Below are 22258 nucleotides of genomic sequence, written 5' to 3'. Positions count from 1 at the left end.
TCAGGAGTCTATTTTAACCAAAGTTCTTATCAAATGAAGCCAATGATCCATCCAGTCTGCCATCCTTCAACATACATGCTTGAGGAAGTTACAGAATAAGCAGTCACCTGTAACACAAACCCAAAACACTGCCTTCCTATCCTTAGGCAGTTCGTTTCTGCCCTGCAGTAGAAGGTTCATGCTTCATGTAACTTTGTCTTAGCAAGAGTGAAAGATCTCTAATAGCAGTTCACACCCAAATGCTCTCCCCAAACAAATTCTGAAATTTAGTTGTGTACAGTATAACTCCTGTGTATCAGCACAAAGTCACAGCTTGTTCTTTCAGACACACATCCCTGGCTCTTGTACTAAGAGAAGGAGAGAATAAAAGTGCTGAGTAAAATCCTTGTCCTGCAGAATTCAAGGGCAAAGCTCCTACTCACTCCAACAGGGCTGGAGTTCTATCCTTCCAGTTTTCTAAACCTGTGCTCCTGTTTATCCAGTTCCTGATGTAATCAGGTTTCATCGGAACAGTGATGAATTCATATCTCAGGTATCCGTACACTTCTGTAGAGACTGTCACTAGAGTAAGCAGAATTAGGAGCTCCGAGTTTGCCTTTCCAGAAATCTCAGGTATTTTAAAATCAATTGGCAACTTGAAGCTGAAAATTATTACTAACAAAAAACGCAGCCATACTGGGTCAGAACAAAGTTACATTTAGCGGTGTCCTACACCCAACTCTGCATCATCATTGCCAGAGCAATACATTGCAAGAAAAATGATAAAACTGCTAAAAAATGATTAAGAAAGAAGGCAAACTATGGTGCTGTTAGACAACCAACTTCTATCTGAGGTATCTTTTGAGCCGGGCGAGTTTATGAGTATGTAGAAATGGTCAGAAGTTTCCAATTCAATCAGCTTAAAGCTTCAGTATCGGTAGCACCCATTAACAGGCAGGTTCACAGGTTAGCTAAGCAGTATATGAAGATTATTTCTTGCTTTCAAATCTTCCTCCTCTTAGCTACTTGATGGCTCCTCAGCCTACTACACCTTTTGACAACAATATCAGCTCTGAAGCTTTTTGGCTGCGTACCCAAAGTCGAGGAGTGGTTTCGTAGGGCAAAGAGGAACCCAGCATTCAGGATTTCTGAGACAGAAATCCTTGAGATAGTGGGTTCCTGTACATGGACCACAGAATCGCAGGGCAGGTCACATGGAGGCCTGCCTTTGATTCAGGAAAACTTTATTATCACAAAGTGTTCCAAACAGTGCTTTCAATTTTTAAATCAGACCTTTTTCAGAGCAATTTTAGAGAGGGCTCCCTCCCCTCCAAAGTCAGCATTGCTCAAAAACATTTACCATCCCAGAGCTCAGCGCCTTTCAGAACTGAGCACGAGAAACAAGAATTGATGAATCCAAAGAAAACATCTTACCGTTTCAGAGAAGTTGAGACAAAAATCTCCCAGGATGCTCAGTATATTTCTCACAAGCAACAACGAAGTTACGTACTACAGGTTGTTTATGAAGAAACTTCATTCTTCCCCGAAAGCTTATTTGTTTCACCATTTCCTAGAACTCCCTATCCGTATGTTACAATTGTTTTATCAGAATTTGTCTCTAGGTATCCCTTACATTTAAGGTATTTTTTAAGTCCAGCAGCAGGGCCCCCTATCAACAGCTCATACCTTCTCCAGTAACACTGTGAATCACGATCCTCATCCAACTATATGCAGTAACAGTAAGGTCCATCTTGCATAATTGGTCCTGAAATAACGTGCTACTAACAAACTACAAATTGCACTAGAATGATGTATGATACTGTAATTAGGAAAGCTTATATGGCAAAGGTGAATATAGACGGACACAACAGAGGGTGGAAAAAGAGACTACAGTAAGAAATGAGTATGAAGATAAAAACACCTAGCCCGATCTATTTCCTTCACGCATCATCTTGCACCATCTAGCACACTGAAAACCAAAATCATCCCAACCTGTGAGCGTAGTTCCACTTCTTAAAGATATTTATTTTTTAAAAAACAGATAAACATGAACAAGACATTTTAGTGCTGCTATTCTCTTCTCGCCTAAGCAGTGCTGCTGATACAATTTCAGTTTGCCTTTATGTTTTAATTTGATTTTTGTCTCATTTTGCACACAACCAAAGCATGACTCTCCAGTGTAACGTGATTTTCCATAGTACAGCAGTCTTGAAAGCAGCTCAACCAAAATCAGAACCAGTTAAAGTTATACCATTCCATAACAGAATAAAGCTTGGGGTAGCAGCATCAAAAATAGGTTGCAATAACAATTAAAGCTATAAAATTCTTCCATATATATGTGATGGCCAACTTATCATAGCATTCCTGGGACTATCCAGCAATTAAAGCAATGGCTAAAGATGCTTGTGACAATATGGAAAAAAAATATTTTGATCCTCTTGGTGCTCACACCGTAAGTTTTACGTAGGTGATGGATTGGTGGTTGATGGTGTGACGTTGTTCCTTCCCACCACTTATCCCTCTTGAAAAGACAGGAGATTGTAGAAAGACAGCGACCTGTTAGTGCATACATGCAAATCACTGCATTGCAGTTGATTCTCTGGCAGTCACCGTTGCCCATAACATTTAGGACTGCAGCCAGTCACACCATGAAAGCCATTATTTGGCTTTCCAACTCACTCTGTACCACTAGCGATTTTTCCCCCGTTGGATTTCTCTCTTCCTCCTTCCTCCTCTTCTGCAGTTAGTTTTAAAAGTATTTGGTTATGCTAGAGGAGTCCACAGACATGCTTTATCTGTGATGTGACTATGCTGAGAGCACGCAACAATGCACAGAGCAAGGAAGTAAATCTTTTAATGGTGCAAGGCAGTATAATTTCATCAAATTCAGCAACGTTGCTCTAGCTCTTAAGATCAAGATCTCTCCTGCCTTTCCAGTCTGGAGAGAAGACTGAGTTGCACTGTGCAAACAGCTGCTTATCAGCCAACAGCAACCCGAATACCAGCCTCCTCAGATCAGCATTTGGATTTTAATGTACCATTGCTCCAGTCAGCGACAATAGATTAGCTAGTCACCCTCCCAAAGGAGCCAAGAGCCTTGCTTTTCCCTGTTTTCATGTACGTTGTGAATATGCCTCATTTTCTCAATATTTAATGTATTACTTCTGGCTACATTTAACGCTTTATCCTTTCCAAACACAACTGAAAACTGAAACGTTCAAGCTGTCAAGTCTTCTCTCTCCAAACTATCTAATAAACATTACAAATGCATCCAGGTAAAAATAACGATCTAATATCCTATTTGTGCTCCCTTCCCTAGTCAGCTGCTCCCTCTTCAATCATACCCATATAAGCAAGTAAATCAAGCAGCAGCTCCAACCTCTTTTAGCTGGTGTCCAAAACTATCACTGCCCACAACAACAGCCTGGTTCCTAGACCCAGGCTTTTTTGACCAGATCAAACTGTCCTTGATACTAACAAAACGTAGCCTATACTCTGCAGTACTGCTGTTCTTGTTGATACAGATACACTTGAATCAATGGAAATGAAGCTACGAAAGGGTGGTTTGAAACGTACACACAACACACCCACACAGCACATACATAAACAGCTTTTCATACCACATTCAATTAAAAGTCCTGTCATGGAATACTGTTCTATTACTGCTCTGGATAGAAGGGCAAAGAAATTCTTTCTTATCCTGGGAAAAATTCAGTCAACAAATACACTCTGAAAGTAAAGGGAAAAGATGGAGATTCCACGCTACCTACTTCAGGCATATTATCTGAGTGCTGAATTCATGTAATTGCATGAATTAACATAAGTGCATGGTCTCTTTGGATTCCCCATACAGTTAATCATTAATTATTTGAGTTGGAAGGGATACATAAAGGTCATCTAGTCCACTCCACCCATACCCTGCACATTCCCCTGCAATGAACAGGGACACCTACAGCTACGTCAGGTTGCTCAGAGCCCCACGCAGCCTGACTGACCTTGAATGCCTCTGGGGAGAGGTGCATCCACCACCCCTCTGGAGGCATTTGTAGTCAGGAGATGGAGGCTGTAATACAGGATATGAGTAACCTGTACCAGACCTAACATCATTATATACACAAATGTACCTGTGTGCAACCTAACCAATTCTGTTGCTCTGATCAAGGTGCCAATTAGATAAAAACTAACTTTCAATAATGAATACTTTAATCATCAGTATACTAAAGTGAACTAGAGTGAAGAGCAGCTTCCTTTAAAGTAACTTACACTGAGGGCTAATATTTTATTTGTAATAGAGTCAGAGATTCAACAAGCATATTTTTCAAGTTGGAACTCCATTGTTGTCTAATGGATTTAACTATCTATCTATCATTATCTAATGGATAATGGACTTAATGATTATGAGACTTCCATTTATCTCATTGCTTTAATCTGTTTGGCTTTGAGTTGTTGTTGTTTTTTTAATTGTATGAAAGTGATTGTATTGAGAATTAGCAGCTAGGTATTTCTGTGAAATACATAAAGCTACATCTTCCTAAAAAAAAAAAAAAAAAAAAAAAAAAAAGAAGAAGAAAACCTAGTTCAAATATGTCATACTATTTTAAACATAAAAGATCCAACACATAATATCATTCCATTTGGCAGCCATCTGCCCTATAATTCCTAATAACCTAGTTTGTGCTAAATTTCTGTACCACAAATGACAGTTTTTAGCCTGAGTCCTTGAGCAGTTAACAAACTACCTTCCCAAAGTGTGGAAAGCTGTGAAATGAAGTGTTTTAACACTTCATTTAAAATTCTAACTACCTGAAAAGTAGGCTCCAGCCTAAGCAAACTAAGTATACACCCTCTATAATCAAGGAAAAGGCACAGGTACCTCCAGACATAGGATTGCTCTGCACTATTTTAGTTTGAACACAGAGGGAGCCTAGCTAAATAGCTCGTGTGTTTGCCTGAAAATTGGGACTTGGCCTTCAGGAGGCTGAATCCTGCCCGGAATGATCAGCACCAGGAATGATCTGAGTAATTCATTGACTTGCAGATTGGAAATAGTAAGCTCCACTCTACTGGCTCCTTCTGAATTGCCACACCAATGACCAGGTGGAAGTTTAGGGTCATCCATGCCCACGCAGGTAGGGCCATCCCCATATAAGTTGCCTATCCAAAGTTTGGTAATATTGCATGCCTGCACAAATACATAAATATACTGATATGTTTAATAAAACATCAAGTGGACAGCTGCATCCACAAGCTTACTTCCTTTTGGCATTTTGTTCCTAGCTCCCTCAAAGGCCAAGAACAAAAAAACACCTAAATACCTTTGCAGGCACACAAATTGTTTGCCATGAGTTAAGGCACACTAGTGGCAGAAAACAAGAGGTTCACAATTGTCATAAGCACCATGCAGACAGCAAAGTATACCTGCTCACGGGACTCACCCAATAACCAAATGAAATCAGAAGAAAAGGGGAATTACAACAGTGGAAGGACACTGAAAAAAATCTTGAGCTGCCGAGAAAGTAATGCATCAGGATTACTGTTTCATCATTGCACCTACAAAAACACAACAGTACTGCTAGAATTTGGGGCAGGAGATCAAGGCAGTAGATGGCTTTTAAAAAGTTGATCTTGTTTCACCGCATGCATCAGTTTGTCGTCTTCATGCAACACCACTATAGTTCATTCTTTCTGAAAAAGGTGCTTTGCCATTTTTCAGTTGACAAGATCAATTTCAGTGCTCAGGATACAAAAACCAGATAGCAACATGAGAACTAGCAAGCATCCACAACCTCACCATCATAGGCAGCAACGGTAAAGACATTTAGTTCTAATGATGCTGACTTCTTTAACTCTGCACACCCCAGACTAACAAACAGTTCTACAACCCAAAATAAGCTACACACCTCCTGCATGCCAGAGAAGAACAGTGACAGAGATTAAGGGCAGGGCACCCAAGACAGCAGCACTTCAGATTGCTGGCTCGGTAGGAGCTCCATAAAGCAAAAATTGCCAGAAGATTGAAGATGGGCTTCTCTCCATGTTTCAAAAGAGAAACAAATAAGCAAGTAAGTAAAGAAGCACAGGTCTGGTTGTCACTAATCTCACTTAAGGGAAAAACCCTTCCTGATCCCCAGCTCTGGGGATGAGCTTAACACGGAATAGTAGAGATTCTCCATTATGGTCAGGAAGCTTCAGTTTAACTGTACTTGTGTTTACAGCAAGCATCCACAAATTCACGTGAAAAGCAGAATTCATTGTAACTAAGGGCACATTTCAGAGAGGTGATACAGGAGGCAATTAGCCCTGGTGATTAGCTAGAAAGATTTTTATGTTGTTATGCTGATAGGAGTTCTTGGTGCATATTTTTACTGATTAGCAGGAATACTTTTGAGCAATCCCTTCCTGTTGTCCCTGCCTGATAACAGAATACTAAGTGTTTACAAAGAGCCAGCAGACTATGAGAAGTAATATAGGAAAAAACTAGTTTAATCTAGATCCTTGCAGCCTTCTCATGAGGGGGAAATCAGTTGATTTAGGCCAAGAAAATAGTTGTTTATAACTTCCCCCTTTAAAAGTTGTTTTGAGTTCATTTTTTTGGCACATATCTACAGCCATTTCAGGAGAACAATGTATAAGTCATCAAGTCCAGCACAGGACAGAAGACTTTGAAAATTCATCTATGAATCGTTAACATTTGGACATGAATACAAATACTTATTTCACTTTTCTCTGCATTTTCTAACTCCATTTAAGCAATGTACTCTGCTGTATTCACTCCCATGTAGTGTTAATTTTCTGCACCTTTCCCCATTCTCCTCCCCAATGCACTGTCCTGTTGTCCTCTCCCTCCATGCCACCAATTCATTTCACTTTCACAACAAAGACATGATGAGACGAGCCAAGCAGCACCTGAGCTCTGGGAAGGTACTGAAAGTTTGGCAACATCACATCCAACATTCAAACTTGAACACATGGATGTGCTTCATAGTATATGACTTCCTAAGTGCCTTTTTCTGCCTTTTTTTTTTGTAAGCACTAGTCTCACAAGCAGCACTGACCCCAATGTAAAGTGAAGGTTCCCTTACTCCAGGAGGATGTCAGTAGGTCAGAGTTAAGATGAGGAAATGCAAGAGAGTAACAGGACCATCTCCTTTTAGTGGTAGAAGGCTGAGAGATCTCATCAGCTGACCCACTGCATCCTTAGCTAAACTCATTTTGCATTCACTTTATAACCTTGGAGCATCTTCCCTGTATATAAGTCCTAGATGATAATCTATTCACACCTATTCATCTTCAAAGAAAAAGCTACATAAATGCACAAAGCACAGCCCTATGCCTGAACCCAGGCTTCTGCTTGTACTGCATCTCAGAGGTCCCAATGCTCCGGGATCCTCTCACCACACATCTCACGTCACTCAGGGCTGGAGCACGTCAGTACTGAGCCATTGCCAGGAACTCTCCACTAAGAGATAAAATAGTTTACTTAGCCTGATGGAAATAATTCATCAACTTGAATACCAGAAAGGCCATAATTTAGTAACCAGATGATAGATGCATTTTCCATCTATCATCATTAAATCTACCAAGGCCTGCTTTCTTCAGGGGACAAATTTCATGAGAAGCTGCAAAGATTTCAGCATTAGCAAACTCAGAGCACCACCTGCTCCCAGAGCTCATAAGAGAACTGATGATGTTAAAGAGCACCAGAGCCCTGGGTGATGGGCCTTAAAGCCCTGACCAGCCTCACCTGGAACATCCCCAGCATCTCTGCCAGCTGATCCATTCCAGCACAGCCAAGGGCCACCAGGCCCAGACTGCGCTTTGTTGGAGGCTTTGGTCCCATCTCTGGGATAGATCTCAAGTAATAATGGCAGTGCTTGAGATCTTCAAGGTCTGAAATAAAGGCAAGCAGGTTAGATGACTTCTAATTTTCTGTCATATAGATGCAGTATGCCCACTTTCCTCTCAGTCCAGGACCCAACTGATGCACAGCAGCACAGTAACTTTCACGCTGGTCATGCCATCAGATGTGCCAAGAGAAAGATCGAGGTCTATTAGTCTCAGAGTAAGTATAAGACTGCAAAGATGTCCAACACACCTCAGCTTTCCCAGCTCTGCGTAATTCCTACAGCCTCATACTTTTGCAAAAGGAGCAAAAAGATTCAGCTGGCAGAGAGATAAAAATCCAAACCATGCTGTATCGATCAGATGAGATTTTGCATTTGCAAAAAAAAAAAAAAAAGTGTTGCCTTATTTTATATGCATAAACATTCTAGGCTTCACTCCTTAAGAAAATAAAAATAAGCCAATAAAACTGTCTCCTAACAACATGACTTCTGTAAGAAAATTGAATGATACACAAAAGCCACAGATCACAGCAGCTTAAGTTTTGAACCTCAGAGATGCTGATGTATTAACCAGCATGAAAATAGAAAGCTTTTCCCCTTCCCCCTCACCCCCAAAAGCCTCGCACTGTGGGACTTGCTAAAATACTTTGTTATTGAGAAAAATATGGTTTGGGAAGAAAACCAAAACACTGCATCTAATTACTCTACTGTATTATGAGACATGAGTAATTATGTCAACTGCTACATGCGATACCTTCTATTAGAATAGGAACATATTCCAGCTTCAACTTAAGGACAGATTTTTGATCAGAAATGTGACTAAAAGAAACTGAGCTGAGACCACAGATTCATATGAAAAATGCCTTTTGAATTATTAGACTTAAGTGAGAATTTGTTCTGTTAAATTTACTTTTAGTTTGTATTAAATAGTAAAATTCTGGAAGCAAATGAAATTAGGTGTCGTATTTCTGTATCTAAACCTTCAATTTAGGTTGACAAATCTTAGTAGTGATTTATGAAAGACATCCTGTGAGCCATCCTGGTCTATTTGAAGCTCTTCATAGCGAATAATTTTTCCTTTACAAGTCTGTTTGAAGTAAAAACCAAGATCTACCACAAAGCACAGCAGATTTCCTTCAACTGGAGTCATAAATATGACAGAACGCAATCAGCAGCGTTTTCCCCAGTCTTAACAAAAGTGCTTCTTAGCCCAAGGCATCCGAATACTCTGCCAAAAGTCATAAATTCAGGACTCTGAAGTTTCCTTCCACAGCATCCTGTTGGGCTATGTAGACTGCATGAGAAGATAAGAGGCAGAGCTGTGGGATGTGGCCCCTGGAGGCAAGCGCCTTCCAGCAGCTCTTTTTTAAGCTCTGGGTCCTTCTATGCAAGGTGGCCCTGGGCAGCCCCTCTCTCCCTCAAAACTGCAGGCACACAGGGGTTCCAGATGCTGCTTCCTCCTCTTGACATAGGAACAGCTGAAGTGATGACAGAGAGCCCACCAAAAAAAGAAGCAGCAGCAAGAAATCTGGCAGGTTTGTAGTTTGTCACATCATCGTATTTGGGTGCAACAGATAAACCTTCAGAACTACACAGCCTGGCTAGTAAACATGCTTCATAAAGAGCAGCAACTGTTTCTGCCCACTTGTGGGCCAAATCCTGAACAGTTAAAGTAATACACATTTAAAGCAATGGTAGTCAACCCTCAGGGCTTGTGTTCTGGATTTACTGCATATTCTTTCTATGTCTCTGAACCTGGTCTGTGCAGCTGAAATAGCGACAGAAAAACATCCCAGCTCTATCACTTGCCACCCAGGAGCTCCTAAGAATAACGGAGTACATCAGAACATGAACTGACCAAGTTCATTGTTTGACAAATGCCAGTATATATTTATCCTTGTCTCACCCAGCTTGCAGAAGCGGGGGCACAGTGATGTTCTTCCGAATTTCAGAGGTGTTCTCCATTATATAGCAAGGAACAGGAAGTACTTGTTTTGCCACAGATCGGTATCTGTATGAACATTAGTCATTATTAACATGCAGCAGCCAACCAGTGCCTTTCACTCCCATCTCCTCCAACATCCCCTGGTTGCCAAGTCAACTCGTTTCAGAGCTCTCTGAGCTGAACAGGGAACATCGAATGATTGTTACTGCAAACCACAAATGACAAGGGTTAGAAAGAAAAAGTCTTTGAGTCACTGAAAGAGATGGACATAAATGGCAAATTGATTCTGGCAGCTTCAGTTATGGATGCTTAGTCCCTAACTTCATACAAAGCATAAGTAAGGGAGAGAGGTGAGGAATCAGACTGTTGAACAATGTGCTAGCACAGCTGACCTGAAAGGAGCCTTCAAGAATACAATTCCTATCTTTCCAGGAATGTGAATTATTTTCCTATTGTAAAGATGTCCTTGGCTAACAGCCTTGCTAAGTGATCCCTACAATACCCGGTCTACAGGCCTTTGAGCAGCTCTCCAACATCTCTTAATCACCAGCACAGTGAGAACTCCTGTTAATAGTATAGTTGTTAATGGCCAGAAGATATCAAACCATTAAAGAGGGAAATGGTTACTCAAAGATCAATCCTGCCAGGTTCATTTGTGCGTGCCTTGAGGCTTGGCTTTACTCAGAAAAGCTTCCTGGCAGTAAAGCACAAACGAAAGTCAGAAGATAAGTAAATGGTAAAAAGAAAAAAGTTAGACAACATAAACCTGAGAAGTAATTTCAGAGTTAAAGAGCAAAGCATCCAGTTCCAATTAACATTACCAGGGCTCAAACATTTGCCTGCTCTGCCTGTTGTTGAATATCTATCCAAATACATGAGATTTTTTGTTTGTTTGTTTGTTTTAGGTGTCTTAGCTTCTCTACTCCCCAGAAAGTTTCCAGTATTTTTTCTAAAGACTCCAGCCAATAAATATGCACTTCAGTTTGTTTATGAGTAAAGCTAAGCTATACACTTGTTCCAGCATGTGTAAGCCACAGGGTCAATAGCAGCATCTCTTTCCTCCTCTGTAAGTCGCTCTCATTATAAGATAACGAACATTTATTTTAACAAAAGCTGTTACATAAATTGTCTGAAAGTTAATACCTGATATTACTTTAACCCACGCAACCCTGAAGGAGTTCTGATGTTGAAAACACCCATTCTCACTGTTAATTCACATCCTCAAGTTCAAACACTTCACAGATCCACCCCCCCAGTCTTCAAGCCCTACTACTAGAATCGCTTGAACAAATGGAAAACACAGCTCACTGCAACCTGAGCTTGTCTTCCAGTCCCACGAATGTGTGGCATAACAACAGCATCCACAAGAACCTGCACAATGCAGATATTGTTAATACATACTGGCCTTGGGAAACCAGAAACAAATAACAGAATGCTGACCAAAAGGTTAAGATTTCTTTTTTTCTTCTTTAGCAGAAGTGAAAGTCATTGGCTTTTTATGTTCCCTTATACAAAGGAAGGATTATCTGAATCATTAAAAACTAAGTTAACTGTTTTCTGTTCAACGTTTTCCTACCTTGCAGCCGAAACAGTGATCTGAAAAGAAAATTATGTATTGCTCACCTCCCCTCGCAACCTTGATTTCACAATTTTCTCCGGTTCCACTTAAAAGCCTGAACAATACATTGACCCAACCTCAGCCTACGCTACCTCTCACCACCCTTCCAAAGTGGATCTTTGTCCAGCTTGCCGTGTTTAAAATATGTCAGCATAATATTTGAAGGGGAATAAGAGAAAAAGAAAGAGGCATCAGAGAAACTGGAAGGATGCCCCTTAAAAAAAACACAACTTCAAAATGCCATGGGGCAAATATAGCTGCCTCAACTATTCTTTATCATCTTAAATGCCACTTTTATGATGGGATGCTGCAGGAGCTGCCCCACAACTGCTGCATGTTTGTGCTTCATGTTGTGCGGAATAATATGAAGGTTTTCTAGCTACTCGCAACAGGGCAGATTGCTAGATTGTTTTGGCAGCCACACGTAGCATAGGGCAGTTCTGGGGTGAGCAGAGGTGCAGGGAATGACCCTGATACAAGCAGCAATAGTAGGAGTGGCTAATTTTCATAAATGCCAAATTAAACCCTACTTCTCTCCTCCATTTTCCTCTCAAAAAGGGTAAAGAGCATCAGGATCTGCTGACACTTATTGGTCATTTCTGGGAATGGAAAGGTGGCTCCCAAATTATCTCAGCTAACAAATAAATACTAAATGATATTTACATAATATGGACATAAAGTGTTTTTCTTACCTGGAGCTAATCCACGTAAAGCCCAGCTGAGAGGGTAAGAACTACTGACCTTAACTAGCCACGTTATATCAAAACCACATTTGCTTTCTCTCCTCTGTGACATTTCATCAAAACAGGTGAAAAAGATTATTTCAAGGTAAAACAAAGCTCATTCTTCACTGTTTTCTCATGCACACAGACAAAAAGATATGATGCACAAGTCAAATATTCCTGCCTTCAGTTTTTCTATTGTTTCTTTGCTAGCATCATCCTTTTGACAGGATTTTGCAATTTTTAGTGTAATTAAGCATGAAATCCCACCTTAAGTGCACCATATCCTGTCATTTTCCCACATTGCTACCCATGGTATTCTGACAGATTGAAACAAAACATCTTTTATTCCCCATTTTATTTGTAGTCAGAGTTCATTCAAACAATAAGTGCAATGGTAAAAAGACAACTACAGATTTTAAAATCCCGACTTTGCAGCTATTGGTTTGAAAAGTACACAATTAATGCAAAAACTCTGGGTGAATTGTTTCTTACAACACATAAATGAGAAAACGTAGACCACGGCCCAGCCAAGCTGTATACATTTACCTTTGGAACATGGACCTTTGTTCCATTTCCTTGACAAAATTGAGACATTACATTCACGAATTCAATTCTGCAGCACACAATGCATGTTGAAGCACAGTGCCTGATTGTATGCAATTGACTCTCAGCTACATCTATTAATTAGAGCCTAGGAAGAAAAAATTTCCTAGCAACAGCCCAAACAACTGAATTGCTCAGATTTCTGAAGCTGAAGAGATGACAGAATGAGAGATACTCCCAATCTCATAAACAGCATTCACTTCACTGCTGCAGAAAAGAACGTTACTTTCCTTGTGATGTGGTGCACACCAACTGGGACAGCAAAAGTTCCCTTTATTGACAGAGAAGAATATATAGCGGAAAGAGTGAAATGTCTGGGAGATGCCAAGGCCCATGTTTTCCCTGAGCAGAAATAAATCAGAACAAAAAGTTCCCACGCTCTTTATTCTAAGCTGTAGATGATGCAAAAATAAAGTAATGGCTTTTTAACTTTCCGTGCATCTGTCTTGCCCTAGACATTCTCAGGTAAGAATCGCCCAATAACTCAGCTTTACAGAAGGTACCCCTGCAACACGATGGCACAGGCAGTCAAATTTAGTTATGGTACCCTGGGTGAGACCGCTGCCCAGAGGCTGACCAATAACCCTGGGATGAGGATCACAGAGCTTTTATACAAAACCATAGGGACTTCAGCTCAGGCTTGTCATCCCCACTAGCACCCATGGCAGCAGTACAAAGGAGAGAACAGAGCCCACCACATGACAGGCTTTCTTAGTTGTTATGGAAGTAGGAAAAAAAAAACAATGGAATATGCAATTGCCACAGGCTTTTGAATCTCAGATTGTTCACAAGGTATTGTATAAGGTACATTAAAGGAAGATGCCACCTGTTGAAACTAAAGGATGTGGGTACAAGCGCATACAGGATCTGCACTGCTGACATCAGCCTGCTTACTTCTGTTCACACCACTGTCTGTTGTGTCACAGCACTGTGTCGTTTTGATTAATGCCTGGAGAGCTGTACTCACAAGTGCCTGCCCACCCCAGTGGCAGTTTGCTGGGAAGACTCAGGTTCAGTAAGCTGTCAAAAACGTAACTCAAAAAACTGTCAGTTTGCAGGATTCATTGCAGGATAATTTCGTGGTAAAATCCATTCAGAGCTTTTCAATTGATCAAAATGGGCATCAGTTTGCACAACTGTGATGCAAACTCAGTATTCATCTTTCATTCATCTTGTCTTTTTTCTCCCCCTGATTTCCTATTTCATTGCTGGCTAATGTTTAATTTGCAAGTCAGAGACCTTACATTACCCTGAGAAAGGCAGGTTACAGTTGCCAGCAAGTGGGATCATGAATGATTTAGTTCTGAAATGCTCTTGTCAGATATTTAAGCTACATTAAGACACTTTCCATTACAATAATTTCTCTCATCCACTTAACAGCATGATTCTCTAACATAAAAGCTGAATAATAAAACTAGTTGCTTTTTTTTTTTTTTAAACAAAACACTCCTTCCCACAAATGGCAGGCAAGTTTAGTTCTTCTTTATACAAAGATCTATTACTGCCTAATCCAGAACTTAAAGGCTTCCTTACACTGATATTAAAGTTAATAGTATCTGCAGAGTGAATAAGTTGTGCAGTAGGAGGAAGAAGTTTACCAAGGAGATCTAAAAACACCTTCTCTTACAATGCATGTTTGCATTTATCCCTACAGCCCACTACATTTCTAAAGCAAAAAGTTCTGTAGGCATATCCTTGTAAATGTATATATGGACTACACAACAGATACCTTAATCATGTCTAAGAGCTCTTCCATCACTGTCTTCATTTCCAGACATGAAAGTCAAGTTCAGAAACTTTACTGAAAAGGATATCTTTGCATGACATAACATCTGATATAAACAACTGTTTACTTGCTAGCATCGTTGTTTTTTCTTCTAACTTGCTGTAGCAAACCATTAACCATTCAGGAGCGTTGCTGAGGAATACAGGAGTACTAAAGTCCCCCCATATGCCTCCCTGACTCGAATACCCTGAACAGTCTTGTCCTCACCCTTCTTTCTGCTTGGGAAGACCATTGGGTACCAAATGCAGGTCTCAATGAGGAGGTTTCTCATCCGCTTTGCTCCAGTCTCCTTCATTTGCGCAGCTGATGGTCACCAACCTGTGAGTTGCACCACTTAAACTTTGAAAGAAAAGGAGAAAGGGACATTTCCCTAGCTTTTAAATCAGATTATTTCACAGATGTTTTTATAACAGTCCCACAGAAAAAAAAAAGCACAGCTGAACAAGCTGACAAATCTTACTGTTGGCCAGTGGGGTTGTGGTAGGACATGCTTAGCTCCATGGGAAATAACAAGCTCATCTGCCACTGGAAGACACCTTTTGGCAGTAAGTAACTAGCATTATGCTTCAGGGTGGTTCTGAAGACAAAGGTTAGTCCCTCAGCCACCTGGCAACAGCACTCAGGTTTTCAGCAACTTTCTGCTCTACGGTTGAAATAAGTATTTACTGATAGTCAAACAGTAATGTTTAATTATATGCGTGTTTTCTTGTTCCACATGAAGATAGGCAAATCAAAGACGTGAGAACTTCACCTGCAGTTCAGCCACTGGGCTTCTTCCTAGAGAACACAGTATGGCCCCCTGTACAAACTCGTGCTGTCTTCCAGCCTGTTAACTAGTACACAGATGGGCCTGACAAGCTTGGTCAGGATTCTTTCCATACATCTCACAAAGTAGGTATTTGTAGCCTTGTTGCAATATGTTTGAATTTATGACAAGTAGAAACTCCACCCTCCATGTCCTTCCTCTTTTTGCTTTTAAAACAGTTTCTAGTCATTTGTGCATGGGTAAAAATACAAAAGAAATAATTACCAACAACTCTACTACTGAGTACTGCTTTATAGGTTTTGACTGGTTGAGACTGATGGTAACTGATGGAAGCACAAACAAGCAGAACTTCCCCAGCAATTTAGCAGTATGGCCACTGCAGTGCTTAAAAACAAACAAACTTGCTGCCCTGTGATGTATCAGCAGTGCATCAGATAGATCTAGGACGTTAGGAAAACAACTATGGACAGAAGAGCCCTGAGAGCCAGCTTGCAAAACACTGGGCAAAGATCAGAGAGCTTTTTTTTCCCCCATCAGATGATAACTCAGAAAAGCTTACAATGGCAAACATCTGAGCTGTGCCAGTACAGTCTACTGGCAAAATAGGAGAAGCTTATACAGGTGTAATTTAGATCTGTCATTCCAGGTCTCCAAATGGAAGAGATGATACTCAAGAGACCATTTCTTCCCTCTCTCCCAATCTGTTTGGGAACGTTCTGATGTGGAAACATCTATCTCATCATGATGTGGGAGGTTTTTTTTTGGTATTTAACATATCTCCCTAGCTGCCAGCTAATCTAAGAAACACGTTAAGCACAAACCAAGTCAGGGCACTCACTAGAAAGCACCGCACCAGCTTCACATAATTCAATTCTATTTGCACTAGTCCCCAAAATAAGACTTCTCTGTATACACCTGCTCCTTAAATTCTCCAATGGTCTCCTCTTACTGCTGAGGCTGAGTGCAATCAGGTTTGCCAAAGCTGGAAGCAGAAGTCAGATCTTGCAGAAAAGAGTACAGCACAGCAAATGGCCTCAGTGTCCACAGCTCTTAGAGGTGCCACCATTTATCTGCCAGGCAAAGCTGAAGCCAGAGCAGGGCAGGTCAGGTGCCCTTCCCCTGCAGTGATAGAGATCACTGCTCCGTGCAAAAAGCCATGGAGAATGAGGACTCCAGTGTTTATTCATAAAAGCTTAAAGTCTGCTTCTTATGCAGCATATTAAGTCACATGAGTTACTAAAGCAGCATCAAAGTAAACAGCGAATAAACACAGATCATAGGGTATGACTACCACTCTGTGACCCCTTCCTGACACCACTCAATAACTGATACTACAAAAAAAACCTCAGAAAACACCATAAATTCTTGCAATGTAACCAAGACTATTCTTATTGTTAGTTAGATTGGAAAACAATGCAAAAACTAACAGCATCATGTTGAATTTCTATTTTTCCCCCCCCCCCCCCACTTTTCCTTCTCTATAAAAGATCCTGGGAGAGGTGTTTTTTCCACCTTGGCCAATAACACAAGCTGTATTTCAGCTGTTTTATAGCAACTGAGTGCTTAGATGAAAATATTGAAGAACTATTCCACCCAAATAGGTTTGTCTGAGCTACAGTGTTAGCAATTCCCTAGTTTCAGGTACTCAAAAAACAGAGAGACAGATCTTAGATTCTAAGTATTTGTTAAACATAAGTAGAACAAGAATGGGAAACATGCTCCTCCCATATTTTAAGACTTTCAGGTTGCTTAATAGTTTAGCATATTACAGAGAAGTGAAATAGTGGAATAAATATATGTGTATATACATATTACATATATATAAAATTAATATATATATTTGTATTTAAATGAAGCCAGGAAATTGAGGCAGATAAGTCAAATATCAAACAACATGATGGTCAGCATCAGCTGAAGCTTTGCTAATCATCTGGACAAACGAGGCCTTATCTAACGCTGAGAAAAAGATGAGGTAATATCCATGATGAGGTAAATCCATGCTCTACTTGAACTCATCAGTAAGCAACAACTGAGCCAGATTTCACAGTTTTTTAGAACAAACCACAGTCATTAACGTCCACATATTTCAGCAGAATTCAAATAACTGCTTTTCTCCTAGAAATATATAGATGTTAGTACTCAGCCATTGTCACTGTTGCCTTGGATACAAGAACTGTTCTAAATCAACTTAATAATTAAAAATTAGATCTTGGAAGATGCTGTGCATTTTGGCTTCCATCCAGAAAAGCACTTACCCACCTGTGTACCTTTAATCACTCAAATTCTTTCAATACAGTGGGACTGCTTACATCCTAAAGTTAAATTACATGCTTAAATCCTGCTGGATTAGAGCCAGGGCACTCAATACCTTGCAAGAACAAATCCCAAGGAAGAATGGGCACTACTGAAATTCAGAGCCTAACCGTGGTACATTTCATTGCTAATTTTTTTGTAATATGAAAAAAGTGCATGAAGTGTTTGCTCCCTATTTTACAACACATTTTTGTCTTTCTAGGACATTTAATACATGATTGTTTATTTAAATAAGATCCGACTCAAAATATAGTTGTGCGTTATAATGTGAAATAGAACCTCTCTCCCATCCTTTTGTCTTCAGCTTGTTTTTTTTTTAAGCCCTGTCCCTTACAGAAGCTGAACACAATGAACACAAGAGCGCTATTGTTATCAACACAGAAGTCCCAAAGGTCAAGTTTACATATGGAGCTTTCTCACTAAACAGAATTAAAGTGTTACCTTGACGACAGGAGGAAAAAAAATCAGTAGGAGAGAAAATTAATGCTAGAAGCTCTTACACCTATTTGGAGACATGACTGAAGGTTTCTCTGGTGTTTCACTGCTCCCTGCCCAGCAGAAATGTCTCGCCTTGCACAGGGACCTTCCTGCACAGGCAGTGAGCAATCAGCTTGACAAGCATGGAATAATGCTCAGAACACAACTCAGGTTCCAGCTGTGAACATCACACACCTGCCCTCCACAAACCAGCCTGGCTTGCAACTAAGATGGAGTATTAGGACACGACGATGGGGAGCAGAGCCTAGGTTTTCTCCACGGTTGAATTGGACACAGGCTAAAAGCAGAGACAGTGGATGAGAGAACTATGGCTTCATCGCGTTCAGCAGCGTAACAAATCCCTGTATCACAACACATTCTTATGTCCAAACACAGACTATCTATTGCCTAGCCTCCTGCCTCTCCTCTTCTACACTCCTTTAAATCACTTGCATCAGCCAGATGAGGTTTTTGAGTCCAATTCTCCTCTGCTTTGAACCATGTAATTGACATTGAGATTTATGAAAGCGCTGCTGCACTTTTGGATAAAATTTCATATGAATAGACAGAAGTGAAAGAGTTCTTTAACTTTTAGCAGAGTGAAAATTTAAGCTTAGGTACAGACAGGGAAGCCTATCATGACATTTAGCCTTTAATTTGTGCATTGGGGATAACGATACTTTTCTGGTGGGAAGAAACGCTGTGGGAATTTGAAATATGACCCAAGATCCCAGCAGGTATAATATGCTTAAAACATCTTTATAAACAAAGCCATTACCATATTTTTCCCTGCCCACTTAAACTCTGCTAAATCAGGTTTCAAATAAATTCCTTTCTCTGTCCATTTATTTCTTCTTGTTTAATTTCCTCATCAGAACACACACACGCACACAAGAGGAAAAAAAACATGGAAAGAGATGAAGTAGCCAGTTTAATTTCTCCCTTCCCCCAGAACTTTGACTCCAAACTAAACCAGGAGAATAACATCTATAGACCAATTAAATTCAATAGGCTGAAACTGTTCACAAGGGAGCAGTCAGTCTAAGCAAACAAATCATTTTCAATGCTCCTGAGACTGCTAGCAAAAGGTCACTTTCAAGTTTTGCCATTCTTTCTGTGGCTGTTTAATTGGAAGAGGCTCCAATACCACTGCCCACAAAACCAGAGTTACTAATTCATTTCCAAATGCAGGTTGGGAAAACGTTCATAGTTGCTGTCCAAAGCCAGACTAGGAATCACAAGCATCCAAAGGAAGGCTATGAAGGTGGGGATGGGTCTAAAGAGCAAGACATGTAAGAAGTGGCTGAGGTCCCCTGGCAGAGCAGAGGAGGCTGAAGGGAAACCTCATGGTGGCCCACAGCTCCTCACAAGGGCAGTGCTGATCTCTACCCTCTGGTGACAGCAACAGGGACTCAAGGGAATAGTGACAGGGCAGGGTCGCTCTGGGGCGTAGAAAAGGAATCTTCACCAGAGGGTGGTGGGCAGGGAACCAGCTCCACAGGGTGGTGGTCAAAGTATCAAGCCTGAATGATCTCAAGAAGCATTTGGGCAATGCTCTGCGATATAAGGTTCGAATTTCGGGTAGCCCTGCACGGAGCCAGGAGCTGGACTTCCAGGTCCCTTCCAACTCAAGAGATTCTAAAATTCTAAGATTATGTTGACTCCTCAATAACCTGTTTCACTCCTCCAAGACCAGCAGGGGTTAAATATGAAAACCTGAAAAAGCCTGAGGTGTCTAAACATCTTCTAAACACCCATGCAGAGCACTCAAACTCATATTTGCTTACGTGTCTACGCAAGCATGCCATTTTCTACATCCCCAAGAGCCAGTCAGACCACACTCTTGCTCTGGTTGTTTAAGAAGGTACCAATCTCCTCTAGAGCAGCAGTAACCTATGTAAAGACTTCATGTACACAAATACTTTAAAAAAAAAACTTACAATGAGGGAGGAGAATGGAAGAGGAGATCAGATATCAAGACAACCACAGAAAACCTTTACAGCTTCTACCCCATTCCCCAATCTTAGTTTAAACCATCACTTTTCAGTGCTGAAGATTATCACTTAACCTTTTTATTACTTCTTCATTTTGCAGAGAAAACAGATAGTTACTACCAAGTGCTATCATTTGGAGCATCAACCGTCCTGCAAACATTTACCATACTTGCTTCAACAGTGACTCATATATTCAGGTAGTAGCAAACTAAAAAGCGTTTGCTTTTTCCAATAATACGGACACTCAATATACCAAGAAGGCTTGCCTGTTTATAAGCACAAATAGGAAAAAAAAGCAGTAGAACAGCTAGTTGGGGAAAGCATGATTAATTATCATGGCTCGTGAATTTGACTAGCAGTATTTTCACAGAAAAGGTCTAATCACAGTGAATGAACGGGGGCAGTGTAATGCTGTAATGTGATGGAAAGTACAGCAAGAATAGTGGGGTGGCAAAGCCCTAGGCTGCAGCAAATGAGGACAAGTCCAAACACAGCAGCTTGGTACACAGAAACAAAAGAAGAAAATATGCTTACCTTCAAAAGGCCACAGCTAAGCAGAGATCTCTAGCCAAATACCCTTGCCTCCACTGCCAACCCTTAAATGAGGTTTGGGAATGTGGACCCCAGCTTCACCCCCTCCAATCACTCAAGTACATTGCATGCACCTGAGCACACCTGGGTTGGCCCTGCCTTCCCTCCAGGTGCTCAATCACTGCTTCAGAGAGGAAAGAACAGCCAAATGGTAGTTCACATCGTTGACATAATAGGTTCCCTTGAAACCATGTGCATTTGAGACAGAGGTGATAGATCCATACAAGTAACTATCCAGTCTGCAAGCTGCTTCTAAGCAAAAACATGCTGTGAGGATTAATGTAATGGGGAAAATAAATAATTTAATAATACTCCTTTTTGCCTCAAAACACTGAAGTCTCATGCAGCCACATAAGCCACATCATTGAGCAACAGCATTCCATAAAAGACATTGTCAAAATTTGATGAGGAGGAGCACTGGGAAAAAGAGTAGTGTCAGTAGAAGAAAGAAAACTGTATTTAAGCAGAAGACATTTTTCAAGAGAATAATATTTTTTGTTTAATAAGATTGTAGATCTGTCTTTCTCGTGTATTTCAGACAGAAAGCTTGACTGAGGCTATATTCTTCCCAATACATCTTTTCACAAAAGAAAAACTGATCTTACTACTATCCAGTCTCCAGATATGCAAGGCAACACATAGAGAATACATACAAGGATTGGCCCTTTTTCCCAACCCTGGGTAACTAAGCATCTTTGTCACTGAAATTAAAACACGTGAGAGCAAATAGTCCAAACTGCAGTGCTGCATGTTCAAAGAAAGAAGTTTTCCCTGACACAACCAATATTCTCACTCCTGAGAGTAGTACTACTGAGAGACTAGAACTGATTCACTTCTTGGTAGTGCAGTGCAATTCCAAAGAAACTGCACTGAAATCAAAATAAATTTCCCTGCTGTTTTAAATGTGTAAGACAGTCCTTCACTTCTGCTTCACCTACTTGGAAAGGGAAATTAAAGACAGCGCAGCACAACTGTAGACAGGCAAAATTATTAGAAAAATCCTCTTTAAGCATAGCTATAGCAGATGCTTTTCTCTTGAAACGAGGTGATGACTGGGTGCCTCATAGCTTGTAAAAATCAGTAGAGAATGATTTATTTATTTTTTTTAATGTGAGATTAAGGCACTACAAGCCATAGCAATCTGCCTCATGCACCCAGGTGCTGCAGTGCCACATAAGCAAAGCATTCACAACTCCACACTCGCCCCCTCTGCATGAATCACGTCATTGTATAGCTTGTGCTAATCACCACATTGCCAAGGAGACCAGAGACTTCTTGCTTATTCCCATATCTTGTCACACTGATATGGACTGACAGGACCAGCCTACAGGAGAATAAAAAGGACTGGGGAGGAAGGAGAAACAACCAAAAATGTGTCAAAGGTGCTCCTGTTACACGGACGCTCGAATATCCCCTTACCACTGCACTACAGAAATCACATGCTGCTGTCCATGATGCTTCATGATGGAAAGGGCAGCAGAATGTTTATGAATGCAAAGTGTCCTATAGTGTGATCTATTTGATCGATGCGTATATAAGATCTTTCCCTGTGCCCCCTCCCCCCAAGCTTCAAAAACAGTTTTATAGTCTTTGTTTATACACTCAGAGTGAACAAAA

At 40.6% G+C, this 22258-nt stretch overlaps 1 protein-coding gene across 3 annotated transcripts in view; it reads right to left on the bottom strand.

Annotated features, from left to right (window-relative positions):
• Positions 1 to 20677, bottom strand: part of LOC125695811 (dual specificity Calcium/calmodulin-dependent 3',5'-cyclic nucleotide phosphodiesterase 1C-like) — a 305234-nt gene extending 284557 nt beyond the window's left edge. For all 3 annotated transcript variants that reach the window (XM_048950775.1, XM_048950766.1, XM_048950772.1), the window contains exon 1: positions 20585 to 20677. The gene's annotated coding sequence lies outside the window, so the exon portion shown is untranslated. The remainder of the gene's footprint in view (positions 1 to 20584) is intronic.
• Positions 20678 to 22258: the final 1581 nt, after the last annotated feature.

The sequence above is a fragment of the Lagopus muta genome, chromosome 7, assembly GCF_023343835.1.
Source record: "Lagopus muta isolate bLagMut1 chromosome 7, bLagMut1 primary, whole genome shotgun sequence".
Taxonomy (NCBI): Eukaryota; Metazoa; Chordata; class Aves; order Galliformes; family Phasianidae; genus Lagopus; species Lagopus muta.
This window is presented reverse-complemented; position numbering and strand designations above follow the sequence as displayed.